The sequence below is a fragment of the Lissotriton helveticus genome, chromosome 7 (genome assembly GCF_964261635.1).
Source record: "Lissotriton helveticus chromosome 7, aLisHel1.1, whole genome shotgun sequence".
Taxonomy (NCBI): Eukaryota; Metazoa; Chordata; class Amphibia; order Caudata; family Salamandridae; genus Lissotriton; species Lissotriton helveticus.
The window spans coordinates 1,135,358,577-1,135,379,132 of record NC_136068.1 but is presented as its reverse complement, the minus strand read 5'-3'; positions in this window follow the sequence as shown (position 1 = coordinate 1,135,379,132).

Below are 20,556 nucleotides of genomic sequence, written 5' to 3'. Positions count from 1 at the left end.
GGATCATTGTTCTGCTTTGTCAGTAAGATTTTCCTCTCCCCTTATGTATCTTGTGGACTAGAACTGTAAGACTAAAAGAACAGATTTTTTGGTACTCTACTGTGATGATTGCAGGCCAAAGGAAACTATTTTCTTTAAGTGGCCATGGTCATGGTGGACCCCCCAATGTTGTGTTATCATTAATTTATTCAGTGTACCAGCAGTTTCCATGACAGTGCAGCATGGCACGAAAGTATGAGTTCCCATTACATTTGCCAACTAAGATCACATGTCTTTCATTGACCAATTTATTCCATCCCTTTGATGCACTTCAATGGCTCTGCCCCTTTATTAAGGAAAGTTTTGGTTGGCTTGACAACCTGACTTTTCTAATATGGTCAACCAACAAAAAACCCAAAATGATGTAGTCAGGTACTGCAGTTGAATTTTGTTAAAATAAAATAATAAGGAGAGGTGTATCAGGCATCTTAAATGTGTAATGTTTTTTCTAGCCTCACAGACCACCAGTGCTGTGGTCAGTGTCAGTCCCAGAGCACCAGACGTGGCAGAGGAAGTGGTTAGAGGGAGAGTACCAGTGGTGGCAGGGTCAGTTTGTGGTAAGTCACATTGTTTGCTTTTTGACAAATTACCATACTCATTGTATTTGTTAAGCTTGGAAGATATGCATCTTACACATCATCATTAATCACCTCCCTGCCCATGGCATTTCGCCACCCATGACATAACTGCAGCATGGCTCAGTTTGGCACTGCAGTGTTGTCTGTGCAATGTGCATCTGCTTCAGTTAATGCAGCATTTAAGATGTTTTCAATGTCTTTGCAAACCGAAAACAAGGTGTGTTTCTCAGTGCCCACTCAGTCATGTCCTAGTACTTCACTACTTTATTCTTTCTAAGTTCTGTCCGAGCCTACCCGAAACATTGTAAAATCCTTTCTTTGCATGTGCCACATTTTTTCTGGCCAAGTGATTTATGTACATACATATATCATGGCTTACAGAACAGATTAACACGTGTTCACAAATTTTCCTTTTCGACATTTGTCAACTACAGTGACTGACTAAGCCAAAGCTTAGCACATACTGATCAGTGACACGCCAATATTCAATAGCAAAACCTCTACCTTTCTAGCCCAATCCCTCTAACAAGCCCTGCAGTACAGTAAATTAAGTTTCATAATTGCCAAGCGGAAGTGTTTGTTGAAAATTATTTGTGGTGGAGGACGAGGCCAGGTAATAAAGTGGAACTAAGTGCCTGACATTTAGTTTTGTAGATGGGATATTCTGTAACAAATGTGACAAATAAAATCTACATCCTTCCCTGTACTGCAGTGCATAATTTATTCCATTGTCTGCTTAGGACAGATGGGATATCCACGTTTTATACATGACGTGTGTGATGTAGTAGTATTATTATTATTATTCATCTGCCCCTTTGGTGTTAGAGTAGAATTGAAAGGCAGTCGTAGTAGAGCAGGGCTATTGGAATTAAAGTATGATAATAAATTGTGCATTACAGCTGACCCACCTGCAGACTGCAGTGAGTAGTAAAGTACCTGACATGCTAAAATGCCTCCATTAATATAGCACACCAAGAATATTTGTGCCACATAGTGCATAATGCCTTGCTCATTAATTAGAGTTAATTTATTTTTATTTTTACACACAATGTATCTGTTTAGTATTTTTTTACTAGGAAATCATTTTAAAGTAAAACATTCACTTATTATTTTTACCTGAGAGTATCTATTTTGGCTTAATTCCTTGCAGTCATTGCTTTTATGTGTAAGTAAAATGGCACTGTGACTAAACACATCACAAACTCCAATGACCCTAGGGGACCACCAATGTACTACTGCTGTGCAACTATATATTTTAAACAAGTGCTTGCACAGACGATTGTTTCCAATTTGTCTTTTTTCTTTTTTTCCTATCAGATATCACCACCACCACCAACTCTGCAGGAAAAAGCAGCCCAGATTCAGTGGCAATCCGGCTACTTCAACTGGTGGTTCTAAAGGAGTAGGAGGCAGAGATCTGCCATGGACCACAGTTCCTCCAGCCACCAGCACCTCCATCCCAGCCACATCGCCAGCTCAGCCGGCAGCTGGGTAATGCCAGAACCACCACTGCTGCCCCCTCCCTACCGAGACTGCTTCCAACTCTGTGTGCTGCACAAGCTGGTGCTGCTTTGCCAGGAGGTGGCAAGCCTATGCCAGGAGCTGAGAAGCCTTCAGACCCGCACTAATGATGCCCTTATGGGAAGGGAGCAGGACTTTGGACTTTTCTGAGAACATTTTGGACATGTTTTCTGATACTTTATACCTGAATTAGATTATTTTGTATTTTACTTTTACATTGCACTGCTGCCTTTAAGCAGAGCCTGCTTTTGTAAACCGCTTATCTAAATGTATACCAGTTAGTTATACTTAGTTATACCTTTGTCCTACTACCCTCTGTAACTATAGTGACCATTAGTGGGCTACACTGTTATTGCATATATTTGATACAACAACCTAGATAAACAACTTCTTACCTGCAGTAGAAGTTAGTTACTAACTAAACTAGTACACTTCACTCTATAGTATTCTTACTTGATTAGATGAAGCAATGGCGGCTACCTCTCTCAAATTTCCAAAACCTTTTTGCATGGTTTCCCAAGGTGCTTTCTTAATGGTGGTGGTATTAGTAGCAGGCTAGCACGCTAATAGGGAACGAATCACAAGCAAGGTCCCACACTAGTCCCACTTTGGTGAGCTCCAACTGTAGGATTAATTAAAAGATGTATTCATCACAGGCAACTAGATTGAAAGAAAACACAGAGTTAGTGGCTATATTTCTATCACTACTTTACAAAGACCAGACTACCACCATAACTCAAAGACCTCATATAATTATAAAAACTAGCAATAGTAACTTATTATGAGCAATTGGGGAGCTAGACTAAACCCACAAACTCCTTGAGTCATCAAAAGAGGACTCAGAGTTAAGGATGGGCAAGTTTAAGCGTTTACGCAACACAAGGCGTGAATGATGATGTTGATGAATGATGGTATATCTAAATTATGGATCCCTTTTGTGCATGTGTGGGTAAGTGGGGCTAGGGTGGGCTATTGCACAGGTAATAGAAGATCCCACAGTGAGTTGGTGTTGCTTTCACCACTTTCTGCAGAAACAAAATGTGAAATACACACACAATTTTTTTTTGTATTTTATCCAAAGCCATGCCTGCCCTAAATGATGTTTTAAAACAGCACATGCGAGAGAAGCAAGTTTCATGTACCCATTACTAGCACTGGGCCTACTGGTGGGCTGGTCCATAGACTGACTAGGCCAACATAGTGAAATAAATGAATAGTGCAATGTTTAACAAATATGGAGAAAATTTACTGAACTATGCAATCTTTTTCCTTACAAAAGATAACAAATTAAATCCGAAAAAATAACTAGGCTCCTACTGAAACTGTAGACCACACACCACAATAAAATGTAAAAATCGAATAAAAGTACAAATAAATACTTTGCATGCCCTCTATCAAACAAACAACACCCTTATGCAAAAGATTAGAACTTACTTGTTATATCACACAAACACAGTCCTTAAATCCAATGGTATATATATATACAAAAGACAATAAGAGCGATCCTTCCACCTCAAAATCAAAATGAAAAGTGATCAGGAGAGGGATACAGCACTGGGAGAAGCCTGCTGGGCAGGAAGAGAAAGTTGGTGTCTCGGGGCACTTCCTTCTTGTTGGAAAAAAAAGTGCAGAAAATAAATGCTACTTGCACTAGAAAGCAACCCGTTCGATCTGTTGGAGTAGAATATTAACTAGAAAGCATCCTTTTCAGTAGATTTAGCTGCTTCTCAAGTAGAGAATCTGCTTGAGATGCAGCTGCTGGCACTCACCAGTGTCACGAAAATGGTGCCGGAAGGCGCTGTAGCGACCGGAGGCTACAATAGCAGCCAACAAAACTTGCTCACTCTCGCTAGTGACCGGCAAATCCATTCACGCTCACTAGCGTGCCAAAACAAGACTTGCGAGTATCAACAGAAAATTAATTCCACCACTTGCCAGATGGTAGAATTTAGCGGGAACTCTGTATTACATTAATAGCATGAAGTTCCCGAATTCCACCAACTCTGAGATCATAATTATATTTCCGCTCAGACCTAATAATTATATGAATCTGTCATTGTTTTGAATGTAATTAGATTTGTACTGTCACGTAAGATGACATTAGGTAAAAAGGGTGATATCAATTTTTATTTAGGGGATGGTGTTGGGATGGTGTAAAATGATAATGTGTTACGTTCTGTATTCGGATTTTTGTCAACCTGTGTAATAATTCAACCCCCTTATTCTGACTATGCTATTTTCACAGTATATTTTGTCATAAAAAGGCTTCTAATTTACCCTGATTGTAGGGAGTGGACCTCTGTCAATCTGTCTCTTGCTTAGGACGTAGAATATTTTTACTCTGAGACTTAAAACTTCATGTCAGATGCTTTGCAGCATTTTGTTGATCCTTTTGCAAATTTCCTCTATAAATTTGCAATGCATTTTGACTATCTATTATTTTTGCCTTCTGGATTTCATTTTAACGTACTTAATAAACCTTCATGGTTTCTAACTTTTAGCCTTTAGACTTGAGACTTATTCAATTCTCAATGCTGATTTATTTTCTGTCAATCTGTTATCAGTTGCCTCATATCATTTTGAGGTTAACCTCTGGTGTGTGGGTGACAGTCAATGGCCTACAGGTGCACTACCTCCCCAGTGTGTCTGGGGAGGTTTATAAAGCACGCTTCGGTGCCCTGCTCCACAGGGAGTCTTTCATTTTTTTTCTCCATCAGGCTGCTTGGGGAGAGCTTCCTGGTGGGCTGGTGTCAGTGTATTAAAAGTGAAAGTAAAACAAGCCAATAAACTTGTTTTACTTACAATAAAAGTGCTGCCTCCCTAGTGTGGCTGGGCCTAGTGCCTATGACAGGAACGTATCTAACCAAGGTCAATAGGCATCACCACTGACCTTGGTTTGATCCATTCCTGTTGCTGGCACTAGGTCCAGCCATACCAGTGGCATAACGGTTTGATCACCACAAGTGAGACAGTGCTGGGTGGTAGGAATTTTGTGGATTACTGTGGATTCTGTATGTTTCCTTCATGAAAATGTAGGTAAAATGCATGATTTCAGGCAAAGTTTTGAGGTTTGCATGGCATTGTGGGTAAGAAGTCGTTCTGGAATCCATGCAAGGCACACCACCCTGGACTCCCCTAGTTGTCTAATTTTAAAAAATGTGCACGATTCCTAGGTTTTCCTAGGTGCCGTCTGAGATAAGGCTCTAAATCTATAGCTACTGACTTCGCAAAAAATAGGTCTGTTTTGAGGGGAAAATTGTGATGTATCAAAGTTGCGTTTTGTGCTGTTTCCTGCTGTATGAACTAGGCCTACCCACACACGTGAGGTACCATTTTTATCAGAGGACTTAGAGAAATGCTGGGAGAAAGGAAGTTTGTGGCTCCCTACAGATTTCAGAACTTTCCATCACAAAAAAATGAGGAAAATGAGTTTTTGTAGTCAAAGTTTGAGGATTGCATGGAATTATGGTTAAAACAACCTGGTGAGAGCCACACAAACCTATACAGCAAAATGTATAGGTTTGCTAGGTTTCCCTGGGTACACACCAACTTGGCAAAAACCTGGTCAGTTTTAAGTGGTAAAATGGGATATATCCATGTTGTGTTTTGGGCCATTTCCTGTCGCAGGCACTTGGTCTACCAACACAAGTGAGGTACCATTTTTCTCAGAAGGCATGTGGAAGCATATAATAGGAGGATATTTGTTAATACCGGTTGGATTTCACTGCATTTGTGCTTTCCAAATGTAAGCCAGTATGTAAGAAAGAAGACATTTTGAAAAATACCCTCTAAGTCATATGCTCATATGGGTATCCACGAATTCAGAGCTGTACAAATACCCACTGCTCTTAAACTCGATACCTATTTTTCACTCAACATATTTCACATTATGAATTGGTGTATACTCAGTACACAATGAAAAGCCATTGTATAGTGCAGTTCAATTGATGGCTCTGGATACATCCGGTTCTCGAAGAACCTACAAACCCTATATATACCCACAACCTAAAGGGTAGTCGAATGTAATGCCACATTGCTTTTGCAAATCGGCAATTGTGGCTAAAAGTTACAGATGACAATATTTTCACATATTGCTGTGTTTGTCCTACTAATTTTCAATATTTCTTTATTTCAACACTTTCAGAAAACCTTGAGGGATTAGCACATATAAACCCTTTCTGAATTTACAATTCTGTCCACTTTTCAGAGATATATAGCTTTCCTGACTAGTCAATGGTTTCACACTGGTTTCCACCACAACTTGGAAATAGTTGAAACATGAACAAATTGGTTACCTCTTTGAAAAATGCCAAAACTGTGGTAAAAAAAATGTGTTCTGCATGTTCCTGAAAGCTTGAAAGATGGTGACTTTAGCACAGCAAACCGTTTGTTGGTGTCATTTTTATTTTTTAATAAAAACAGGCACTTTTATCAAGAGCACTTTTTCCTATTTTTACCTAAAAACTTACAATTTAGGTATATTTTGGCTTTTATCTTGGTCTGCTCTAGGGGAAATCACAAACCCTGGGTGCCTTTAGAACCCCGAGGATGTTGCAAAAAAGGACTAAAATTTCGTGTGGATGGGATACTAGATGTCCTAGATGGAGATTAAACGTTTTGGAGGCCTAAGCACAAAGTACTCCAAATAGCCAAAGGAGGGCTCACCAGTGGATTCAATTCAGAGGTTAACACCAATCTAGATAGATGATAGCATCAACAAGGGCTTTCAGAAGCATACTTCATATAACTAACTCTGCCCAAGCCCTTCAAGTCATTCAGATGCTGACAACATGTGACTGACTATGGTCAGAAGCACTTGGTGTTAAAGATTCTGAGCAGTGTTTAGAAGCACTAAACTACAAAACTCCTACTCTCAGACATTTTTTCTGCTGTTCACTGGAAAAACCTGAACTAATTTCAGTACTTAGGAAATAAAGTGTATGATTCAATTTAAGCATAATTGCTTCTTAAATCACTGAACAGCTTGTGTCCCATGGTAGCTGTTGGTGTAAATGTGAGGCTGAGTGCACGGTTTCTGAAAAGAGTGGAGGATGCATAAACAGTGCTAAAAAGAAAATTATGAAACGTTTATTAAAATAATATCATTGATAATTCCTAAAGAAAATAGCCCTGAAATAAACTCTGATTGTGAAATGTATGTCAAGATACTTGTAAATGGAGTTCAAAAAGTTGTAAATACATGTTTGATAAAGATAAAGATCAATTGTGTCTACAGTTAATATGGGCGATGACTTCATTACAACTGTCATGGTTTTAAATAAAAATCATGGAACATCTACTCAAATCTACAGGTTGCTTTCAGAAAATGTCGTATTAAGCCAGGCAATGATACAAGACTACCCATCCTCCCAACTATTATATTTTTGGTCCCGTGAACTTTTACTCTGGGTACTTAGGGAAAATTTGCTTTTTATAGGTGTTTCAATTGATGGAAATGATCATAGATCAGTAGCTTATGCTGACCTCAAAATATTTTTGAGGGCAGCAATCCCATCATTTATCCCAGCTATTTTTTAAGAAAGTGACAAACATTACATGGTGTAAGCACACACTTTATCCATCTAACACGGAATGTATCCCACTTAATAATCACTGTAATACACATATTATTGTAAATTCCTCACTAAAATGGGTTCCTGACCTAGTTCAAATACCTTCAAAACTATCAAGCATAACTTGAAATACAGACAGTGGGTGAATGAAGTAATTACAATAAAAAGAATTTGAGATTTGATACAGGAATCGTCCCAAAATATTTAATATGTAGTGGCAGGTGCAATCAATTGAAACGGCTTTAAACCTATTGTTAATCATATAAACTGCATGTTATTTCTAAAACTTCTGGAATCCTTTTAAAGATGACTTATTCATTTCAGCTTTGATATTCTCCAATTAAAAACTTAGATCCACACATTGAAATTACACTTACAATAAGGTGCTCACAACCGTCAGACATTAATAAATACCAGACAACATTTTTCATAAATAAAGCAGCAACATGGTTTCAAATATTCATAAGATTGCACTAGCTTCCTCTGTCTTACAATCAAAAGACAACGTTTGAGCTCAGAAACTGTGTTATGAACATTAGTTGTGAATTTAACGCAGATAATTATGGATTCTTAGAAATTTGAAACTTAGATTTAAAAATGTGATGCTGCATCAACATATCTTCCTTACTGTCATGACAAAGGATTTGATTGGATGGAGATTTTACTTTGTTAATTATTCAACTCCAAATGTACAAAAGCCTTATGAATATCGAATCGTATTCGTTCTTAAAACTGAAAAGGACCATCTACACGGTGAATCTCACTATGGCCATTCCAGACTCAAGCACAATGTTTTCTAGATTCTTACGAAAGCCTCACTTTGCCTCTCGAATACATAAACTCTTAGACAATGCAAGACTAGTCGCACTGCATGTAATTAAACAAATGCGGGGGTCCTTGGTTGAGGTCAGCGGGTATAAAGGTATTGCCAGTGATTATTACGTTACTGTACCTGCAGAAGAGATGTTGTCTTCTGAACGGTTATCAATGGACACCCATAAACCTTATAAGGGAATCTGGAATTTGTTAGAATTGGCTTTGTAAAGAAGAAGAAAATAACCTTTCACGCTTAATAAGGATTTAGCCCTTCTGGCCCAATTTAATATCTGAAAATAATCAAATGTTTTATTGGAATAGAGTCTTTAGGTTTATAAGTCTTGCCTTGATGCATCTTGCCTTAGTGTATACTTTGATAAATATAATCCAAATGTACGAGACAGTGACTCAGAAGAACTGTTTATGAATATTGAAAAGTTACTACTTAGAAAGGTTTTGAAGTTCTAAGACTTCCCGATCCAGCAGGGGGATCTCATTACAAATGTGCCAAATTTTGATGCAACTTTCATGATTCACCTGAGTCGCACTCCATCGCATTCATCTTAAAATTGCACATAGGTCTGTTCTACTGCTTCCTTGAAGTATGATTGGCACTTAGTACTTTTGGTGCTATTTTGGTAAAGAGCACACAGTCCTGAAAGCCAATACACAACACGTTCACAAAACATGAAGGCTAAGGTCAAAAGGTTTGGGGGTGACACTGAAGAAAGGGCCAGGTCCAACATCTAAAATAGTGTTCCTTTCCAGAGCACTACATGTGGAAAAGGTATGAAAGAATTAAACAATCAGGAGTGTTACGAATTATTTGATGAACTACAAAGAATCTGTTAGTGAATGTCAGATGAGACTCTTGGAATGGTGCAAGGAAGCACTAATACATTAGGAGGAGTAACAATCCTTCACAAGTGATGAGCTAACAGATCCCACCATATATGTCCTGCTTCAGGTACACAAGTATCCATTGAGACCACTGGATAGACCTATAACTGCTAACCGCATCAATAGATAGATTTCAGGGACAACATCAAAGTCTGTAGACTACTTCCTTCAACCACATGTGCATTCACTAGTATCCTACAGCAAAGACACTTCAGATTTCATCCTAAAGTATTAACCAATGGCAAGAACATTAATCGTTGAGAACAATTGAGGTAATGTAATTTTGTACATCATTAGACATTAAGGGGCTCATGCATCATACTCCTCAATTGCGATTACCATATAGCGATTTTCAAGAAATCAATATTTGGTAATCACAAATACCTATGCATGTAGGAATTGCAATAAAATGTGTGATTCCTTAACATTAGCTATAGTGACTTGAAAATTAATCGCTATTAGCTAATGTGACTCCATTCATTCCTATGAGCCTACAAGCCCATAGGAATGAATGGTAATGCATTCGCAAATTGTGATTACCAAATTGGCAATCTCAAATTGCGAATGCAACTCCAAGGGTGCTGGAGGCTTATGGCCCCTCTGAAGCATCCCCAAAAAAGGTAACTGTGCACATGAGTAGCACACACATGCCCTAAGGCCATGTGTGCGCTTCGTGGCACTTTGAAAAATGCATCTTTGTGCATTTTTCAAAGCATGCACAAATTATCATCAACTTGAAGTTGATGGTAATTAGCGTTTCCTTAATGCACAGTTCGCATTCAGGAAAAGCTACATGCATCGGCAAACAAGGATGCGCAAATTGTGATTGTAGGAAGCTGGTTCTGTATATACTATTAGAGAAGCTAAAAACCCTGTTCTGTGGCTACTTAGAAAACACCTATTTTCATTGGAGTATTATCACTCCCTCTATCTTATTCGTGAATAAAAATCTCACAGTGCACTAATGAAACACGTCTAGAATAAAGTAAAATAATGCATTTATTTAAAAAAAAACTCCCAATGGGTTACAATCTAAAACAATTTATATCCTATCAAGGGATAATGAATGCATCAAAAACATTCTCTTAAAAACAGTCAACGTGGCGTTTCGGTGTGTAGTTTATATTTTCACCTTCATCAGGACGAAAACATTGTTAAAATCTAGACAGAAAAATTGACCTAGTGCAATCTGTGGATTCCAGTTGATCTATATGCCAGTCTAACATATCTATATGCCATTGATCATCTATGTGCCAATCTAGCATCTCAGTATATTCTAATACACTCAACCCATTTAAATAATTAATGGGAATCCTATGATCCTAAGCATTTTATGCCAGTGTCTATATCTTAGATCATGTATTTACTTTATACAAATAGAGTTAACCATAATATATAAATAATAAAGCATTTTAATATAAAACATCCAACGTTTTTACCTGGTAGTTTATATTATGAATGTCTGTTTCTTCAATTTGAGACTGTCGTGGAAGCTCAGTGGTAATTTGGGCTTCACAATTCTTCCGGCAATTTAATTGTGCCTTGAGAGATATATAATTTATAGGAAATATTCTATATTCTCTATTTGGACTAAATGGGAGTTCTGAAAAAAAAAAATAATAATAATAATAATGGACCCCCTTTTTTTTAAAGTGGCTATTTCATCACACGTGTGTCTAATGGGTTATAAGAATCCAAGCATTATAGACTTACCGAAAATAGATAGATTTGACCATACGTTGATGTTTCTTCTTTATTGTTTATACATCGTAGTAAGGCAGTCCTTCTTCTTTTAATATTGGTAGGAAATCTAAAATTAAGAATTTTTGAGCGGAGGTCAAGTGTCTTACACTGATAATATTAAGACATAATGCTGTATCTCGTTCTTAGACCTTTAGTCAACTACTGCCTTACTAACTGGTATTTACATGATTTAGATCCGGTTTCATTGATATGCTAGATCTAACGGTGAAATTATATTTACATATTGGGTATAATATGCATACTTATTCAGCCGATTTGGAGCTACTTCGAATTTCCATCACTTGTCTGACTGTGTGATGAAATAGCCACTTTAAAAAAAAGGGGGTCCATTATTATTATTTTTTCAGAATATCAATTTTTTCAGAAAATCTACCTCCATCTATTTATCAAAGCACAGGAACGCGGTATACTGCCTATTCCTTAAAGAAAATCATCCTAAGGTAATTATAATACTAATAGAGGTTAACATTATATTAGAACTCCCATTTAGTCCAAATAGAGAATATAAAATATTTCCTATAAATTATATATCTCTCAAGGCACAATTAAATTGACCGAAAGAATTGTGAAGCCCAAATTACCACTGAGCTTCCACGACAGTCTGAAATTGAAGAAACAGATATTCATAATATAAACTACCAGGTAAAAACGTTGGATGTTTTATACTAAAATGCTTTATTATTTATATCTTATGGTTAACTCTATTTGTATAAAGTAAATACACGATCTAAGATATAGACACTGGCATAAAATGCTTAGGATCATAGGATTCCCATTAATTATTTAAATGGGTTGAGTGTATTAGAATATACTGAGATGCTAGATTGGCACATAGATGATCAATGGCATATAGATATGTTAGACTGGCATATAGATGATCAATTGGAATCCACAGATTGCACTAGGTACTTAAAATGTCAATTTATCTGTCTAGATTTTAACAATGTTCTGGTCCTGATGAAGGTGAAAAGATAAACTACACATCGAAACGCCGCGTCGACTGTTTTTAAGAGAATGTTTTTGATGTATTCATTATCCCTTGATAGGATATAAATTGTTTTAGATTGTAACCCATTGGGAGTTTTTTTAAAATAAATGCATTATTTTACTTTATTCTAGACGTGTTTGATTAGTGCACTGTGAGATTTTTAATCACAAATAAGATAGAGGGAGTGATAATACTCCAATGAAAATAGGTGTTTTCTAAGTAGCCACAGAACAGGGTTTTTAGCTTCTCTAATTGTTTCACCCCCTCCCTGAAATCGACTACAGGGGTACCTTCCTTTTTGTTGTGTTGATCTGTATATACTATACCATAGTGAGGTATAGTGTGCACAGAGTCCAGTGGAACCACAAAGGTAGGCAGAGGTAAATGTAGATAGCACCTTACTCTCTGTTTGTGTGAGTGTGGTCGAGCAGTAAGGCTTTATCAATGGGTAGTCATAAGCATTTGTTGTACACACTTAATCAGCAAATGATATCACACACGCTAAGACAACTTCAGACCAATTGGTTTTGCATAAAAATATTCTTTTAGTTATTTTATGTTCTAGAACAAAGCAAGCCTGGCGCAGGTAAGCAATAAATTTGAATTGCAATTATATATGCACTTTGATTTGATTACAGTAGAGCTTTTGATATACTGTACAAATACTTTGTATTGGCTTTTGAGTAGAATGTCAAGTAGATAACTTTACAGATTACTTTTCTTACACAGTGCAGTATACCTGGATACTGCACTGGGACATTTCCTGTAAACAGGTAAGTAAAAGCGTTTTTGTTATTTAGTTACAATTTTAAAGGGTTTCATAGATTTTCCAACTCCACACTTAGAAACTTTTCCCAGAAAAACAGTCAATGTTGTCCTATGGAGGAAAATAGGGTTATCGGATTATTGGGAGCACAATATCAGCAGTCAAGGATATAATTTTATAATGTAAGTGAGTGATTAAGAACAATGATTTTTCTTTTTGATTTCTCTTTACTTTGTAATGTCTTGTTTGTGATTGTAAAAACAATTGTTTTAATATTTGACAAGATGAAGATATATAATGAACCAGTTTACACATAGAATAGTAGTTGTCCCTATGAGTCATCTATGATTTGTTCTTTTGATCAGTAATTTTAAAATATATACATTGTTTGATCATAAATGTATTGATGATTATAAATGCTGCTTGGCTTGCTGTATACTATGATACTTATTAGCAAATACAGGCTGCCTAACCTTTCTTGTACAATACATTTAGAACACATGACAGAATTTATTGAAATTGATCAATTGATAATGTAGGAACTGAATACAGTTAGAAAAAGCATTGGCATAGCCAATAGGTCTCGCTTTTGGGACCTTATAAGTATTTAGTTATGCAGCACAATATCCTTAGTGTGGGGTAATTATTGGCAGACCTAATCTGCAACTGTCATCTGGCAGGTCGGTTGGAATTGTGTGGACCTCCAGGAGATCTAGCCATGGTCAGTGAGAAGGTTACGGGCATTACAAATAATCTGAATGTTCACGCAGGGTTGATGCTTACCATTCCTAGAATGAAATTCTGTGACAGAGGTAGGACAAATGAGCACAAGTGTGCCAATCAGTTGTGGTGTGCGTTAGACCTGGCATCATTGGTGTGAGTCTCCCGTCCATTTTTGACGGATTGCCTCCTCTGTTTTGATATGTTTTTGCTGGTTTTATGCTTTGGGCACTGTGCCACTGCTAATCAGTGCCACAGTGCAAGTGCTCCCTATGTTAAATTGATGTATTAATTGGTTATTCCACGATTGGGTTATTTGATTTACCTGTCAGCCCCTAGAACAGCGCACCATGTGTGCCCAGGACTTGTAAATCAAATGCTGCTGGTGGGCTTGCAGCACTGGTTGTGCCACCCACTGAAGCAGCTTGTAAAGTGTGTCTCAGGCCTGCCATTGCAAGGCCTGTGTGCAGTCTAGCACTGCCATGTCGACTTGGCCAAGTGCACCCACTTGCCAGTCCCTAAACCTTCCCTTTGCTTCATATCGGTCACCCCTATGGTAGGCCCAAGGGCAGGGTGCATTGTAAGTATAAGGTTGGACATGCTCTGGTGTGTGTAGCATGTCCTAGTAGTGAAATACAGCTATCTGTTCTCCATAGGCTAGAATGGGCAGTTAGATTATTATATTCTTATAATCCTAACTGACTCAGGGAACATGGTAAAACTCGAATTTAATATGCCTGAACTCAGAATGATAACATACATATTTTAGTAAAGTTGGTTTTAATATTCTGTGTTTGAAAATACCACTTTTAGAAAGTATATATCTTCTTGCCTAACTGTCCAGGTCTGCCTCTGCTAGGTTTGTTTATTGCTTGTCTGGGTTTTGTGAGTGACAGGGCTGGGGAATTCCAGGTGACAGACTGGGGCAGCCCGGTGGTGAATAGAGAGATCTACATCTAGATGGGAGGGAGGGATTGCACCTGGGACCTGAATAGGGCTGGGCCTTCCCTCTACAATTCTGGCTCCACCTCCTGTGGCTTGTCTGATATCTCTGCCCTGCACTGTGAAAGGAGAGAAAGAATCTTGTCAACAAAGTGCTCCAGAGCTGTATCTTCCCTCCCCTGTGCGGGCTCCACCTCCTGTGGGGTGGCTGATGTCTCTCCCCTGCACAGTGAAAGGAAGAAGAGAGTCATGTGAACAAAGTGCTTAGGAACTGATTTGGACTAAGTAGAGGCCTCTCTGCCTTCAGAGAACAAAGGATTTTGGGGTATAAATATTGGGACCCTGTTCCGAAGAAATTAGATCACTTCTAGAACAAGAAACCTTTTGCCAAGGAAAAGAACCAAGGAAGCTGCAGGAGTTTTACTTCCCTCAGTGTGCTGTTTGCTGGGTTGGCTTGCAGTGGTTGCTTCATTGCCAAGGAAAGGAGAAGGAACTTTTTAAGGACTTTCATCATCTTCAGAATATTCTCCAAGGGCTTGAACTGTGCTTGCCTCCTGCTGAAGTCTCAGGGACAGAAGACTTCATCTCCAGCTGCCCTCTGAATTTCCTTGCTGGGAATTCTCAACTCCAGACATTTGCATGTCACTGGTTGCTGGAAGCGTGACGCACTGAGAAGAAGCGTGTCTGTGCCGCAGCTGAAATCATCGTAACGCCGGAGAAGTGGGCCTTTGTCGCATCTCCCTGGAAGCGTGTGTTCATAGAAGCTGCCTGCTGTCTCATCGCCGGAGAAGCGTGACTCCATCGAGAGAGTCGCCATCGCATCACCGGAGAACCGTGTCGCAGGGCCTGTCACGGCTCCAAAGTACAGAGTCGTCACAAGGCTGCCAGGGCGTCTACGCATCATCATCGCATCGCTGCTTCAAGAGCGCCATCTTCTTGCATCGCAACCGGATCATCGCATCGTATCAAGGCACCATCTTGCGCATCGTAACGGGCCCGCAGGCCGAGCATCGACACATCATCTCCCCGGATCACGGAACCGATGCATCTCCCCTTTTGCAAGTCTTTTTGTTTACTTTGCGTTACTCATCCAGGTACTTTGTTGAGAACGTTTGTCGCATTTATCATCAACTTGAACTAAGCAACTTTAATCATCTTTTAAGTAATCTTAAGTGTAGTATTGTGGATTTTTGTCATTTGTGGTCTTGTGTTAAGTCTATATAAAGAATACCTATTTTTATAAAACCTGTGTTGTGTCCATCTGTAGTGCTTTCACTGTATTACTGTGTATATTCACAAATGTCTAACACACTGCCTCTGAGATTAGCCTGTCTGCTCGTGCCAAGCTACGAAGGGGGTGAGCAGGGGTTATTAAGGAGTGTAATCCCCTTTTCCTGACTTAGAAGTAAGGATCCCTATTTGGACAAAGGTGAATACCATTGCCAACTAGAGACCCCCAGATCTAACAGTGTGGAAATGCGCAACCGAATGAAAATCAAACTTGGTATTTTTTTAATTCTTTTTGTGTATTAGGAAAGGAAATGAGGTTGTAAATCCTGGAAAATGAAATCAAGAAAATCTCTAAAAAACACATTCTGGGAAATATCTCTCACTGCTCTTACAATGTCCTGAAAACTTCTGGAAACTAGTAAGTGCAATAATCAAAAGGACGTGATTGTGAGAAAAGCCACACTGTTTTGAGTGTTTCTATGTAATACAGAGTGCAACTTAGCAATCAAGTGCTTTATCGCCTGCCAGCCCAGCCTGCACTTAATATAAATCTCCTCCTTAGCTTTGTCCAAGACTGTTATCCTGACCTCAAATATTCTCTCCTGCTTCTCTCCTCCTTTGCGCAGTGCCAAAAGCCTCATCCTCATTGCCACCATAAAGTGCAGCTGAGGCTATTATGAAGCAAAAACACACAGTAGCACCTCATTGTATAGTTTGCTCATGGTTCAATCGAGCTCTTTCTCAGATAGCGCCCTGGGCAGAAATTAATTTGGCGCCATGGCTGCAGCTGGTAAACAAAATGAGGCCGCATTGGGCCCATTTTGTGTACACAGTTCAGTCACACATCAAAGCAGTGACTGGCTTTTGAGCATTAACTTCACGGCAGCTCACCCAAATATTCCCAGTCACTCACACCTGTAGCCTGATCAGGCTAGTGCCAAGTTGTCGGGAATGGCGGTGCTGGTGTGTGTTGACAGGTGGGGGGTGGTGTCGGGAAGGGGCTGAGATTGGGGGAATGGTGAGACGGAGATAGGAGGCGTAGGTATTGGTAGGGGGCTGATGGGAATTAGAACGTCACCAAAGGCAAGTACAAAGGTTTAAAACAGTTGTGTCTGCATCATTGGGGTCAAGAAGGACGCTGCTGCATGCCGGGCTTTTAATACAGACAGCTCCGTGTGCCCATCTCAAAAATGTCGCCCTGGGCCTGGGCCCACCTCTTCCCTGCCAAAAAACGTCGCTGACTGTAGCTTTCACTTGGAAGTAATTGGCACGTGGAAAGAGTACGTTTTGCGACAATTTTGGAATGTGTGTGTGCATTGCATGTATCAAATGCGATTCACAAAGAATGAATCGCTCTTTCGGAACCACAAAATATTGTAGGGTCATGTTAGCAAGAACCTCATTAAAATTATCGCCGTTTTAGCGGCAGGAAACTGCCGCTAAAATGGCGGCACTGGGCTTGCTAATATGCGTTACAGAATTCCAATAGAAGCGTAGGTTAGATGTCCTGCACATCTAACCTGGGCTTCCATTGGAATTCTATAACGCATATTAGCAAGCCCATTATCGTGATAAATTTAACGAGGTTCTTGCTAATATGCCCCGTAATTTAGTATTTGTTCGATTTACTTCTCCAAGTATTTTGCTGACAGTGTTTCTGAGCCCTTTCATATATTGCATCTCTCTGTTTTAGCAGTCACAATCCCTTCTGTGGCTGGATTAAGATTTGCAAAACTTCAGCAGTTCGTAAAGTAATAAGACACCACACAAAGTAGATAGATTAAGAAACATTTGAGAAACCGAATGCCAGTATGTAATGTCAGGCACAGTTCTTAAGAATTGTTTATGTTCTACTTGGAGGGTTTTTGCTGTTCTCAGGCAGTCATATGATCTGACTGTTTAGAAAGCACACACAGGTCGTGAGTCTGGAGTGATGCCCATTATAGGAAGGCAAACATAGGTATGTGTAGAAATGCACTGGTAAAGTTATGTACTTCATAGTGGTGCTGGCTATCCCCGCTCCAGTTACTTTGCTGTTATGATGTGGGCTTTTGTCATCATCAGTAAATTGCATTCTACTAAATGTCTCTCCGAGCAGAAGATGCGCACTGACTCAGCGAGACCTAAAAATGGATTGAGGAAATTGATTGTGTGCTTTCTGCCAGTCCACCAATCCCACACTAAAGAGATTTTGGGCCAGATTAATATTCTGGCAGAAAGAGTATTCTCCATTGGCCTGGCGGAGGACTTTATGTCCACCAGACTGAGAATACTCCACCCACCAGATATATAGATGACCACCAAGCTAGCAGTCATTTATAAAGGCATTGACTGGAACCGCTGAGATGGCTGTTCCTGTCAATTCATTTTGCTGTTTGCTGCAGGGCTGCGTCCTTCCTGCAGGATCAGTATTCTTTTTTTCTTTTTCCTTTTGAAAAAGAAGTAATGCTCCCCTGCCAATGGAGGCTTCTCCCATGGTGATGGGAGCCTAAGAATATTTTTACTGTTCCGTACCACCAGAAGGAATAGTAAAAAAGTGACTACATTTCCACGCATTTAAATTAGTTTGGTGGACATGTAGCCATTTCACCAATGGCCATTAATCCTCAGGGCCATCGGAGAAGTTTGGCCACACGAGAAATAGAGTATGCTACACTGTGGACACACTTAAGGGTTAAAACTTGCTATTCCAAAGGGTTCAGATGGAATGATCTCCAACTGCATATTATTGATCTATTTAAAAAAAACGTTTGCAGATCTAGCCAACTGGGTCTTTGATTGCCAAATTAAAAACACCTATCAGTTTCCAGCACTCTAATACATTTTCAGCTACTAGACCCATTCTGGTTGATATTGAAAAAAAATGTGATAAGACAAGTAATCATCTTGAAGGCGCACATGACTACAACCATCTCCAATTTCATTTCTTTCATCCAACCTTTCAATGTCAGTGGAGGCTAAAAAAATGATTGAACCTAATGCTGTAGGGGCACAGGCATATCTAAAGGTGCATGCAAGAATGAAGATTTAGAGATATATGGCCACCTGTATGTACCTTTTGTAAAGTCGCAAATGGCCCGAGTTGTGGCAGAGTTGTGCCGGTTGTGACTGAAAAAAAGGCTTTTCCTAAGTATCAAATCCCATTTGTGATTCGGTAACTTATTACCGAATCGCAAATAGGGTTTGTGATTCGGTATTACGAAGGGGTGTGTTTAGGGTGCCCCTTTCCAATACCGAATCACAGTGGTATGTAAGAATGTTTGGCAACCAAAATGCGGTTGCAAAACAGTCACCAACTATAAGTTGTTGGTAACCCTTCGTGAATTGAAAGTGGTCCCCAAGGGACCCTTCCCCTTTGTGAATGGCACTACAAACATTTTCTCAGAGCAGGCAGTGGGCCACAGACCAATGCCTGCTGTTAAAAAAATTAAAGAAAACTTTTCATTTTTCTTTTTTTAAATGCAGCCCATTTTCCGGAAAGGAACTAAGGGACTAAGACAGCCAGAGACCAATAAAGGAGATGGGTCATATGTGCTGATGTGTAATGTGCTGTCCTAGTCTAGGTGATCCTCAGATTTTTAACATGGTTGTCTTATAACTGACAGCTTGGTCTGGAGAGGTACACATTGTTGTTTATTTTAACTGTGTGGTGACTTATATAATCAACTGTACAAATCACCAAGCCTTTCTTCAGATTTCAAGAACCCACCTGACAATACAAGTTCTGATCAATGTGCATTGTCTGTTTGATGTTGGACAAACATTGAACAAATATGAATGTGGCTATACCTATTACTCTCCTATACACAAACATTTCTATTGAATCAACATGGCCCCAGTATCACAAAAATAGTCAAGTACAAAAATATTAAAATCTGTCTGAAAGTGACATTGGATCACAGTCTTCTTTCTTTAACCATCAAGGATACGCAGTAATATGGCAGATCCAGTCTGTGAGCATTTGAGTGTTCCTTACTTCCTGATTCCTAAAATTAAAAAGGCTATGTCAGCCTTCTTACAGGAGTTTCTGAGTGCCAACATGGGAAATGCTCCTATTTGTTTTGTTTGGGATGCTCTTAAAGTGTATGTCAGAGAGAATACTATCAAGTTTGTTACCGATTGAAATGGGATACAACATAGAAACGGAAGAAACATTTAAACAGATCTAGTGATACTCAAAGTGGAACAGGGCATATTCCTTTTCAGTCAAGACCGACGTGAAAGGGGATGTTTTCTGTAAGCGGAAGAATAAAGAAGCAAAACATGCTACAAGGGAGAAGATTATGAATGCAGCAAATTAGCTGGTAGAGTTTTTGCCTATAAGACTAAAGAAAAATAGAACAGAACTGTTATATCTGGCATCAAGGATAGTGAGGGATGCAATGTTTCTTACCCAAAGGAAATACTCCAACAATTCATGACCTTTTACCAAGCTCCATTGAGTGAAGACTTCTGCTATGCTCTTCTACTGCAATGCATTCTTACCTACAACTGCTAAACAAATCACAGATTAACTTGCTGACATTACTTTAGAAGATGTTAGATTAGACATATTTTTCTCACAGCCAGGGAATGTCACTGGAGAAGATACTATTCCCATTGAATTTTACATAACATTTGCATTTTTTTAGAAAGTATATTAGTAATGGATCATGGATCCAGTATTCTGGCCTCTTGGAACTCCATTAAATGTGTAATCTTCCTTAAAACGTGGAAGCC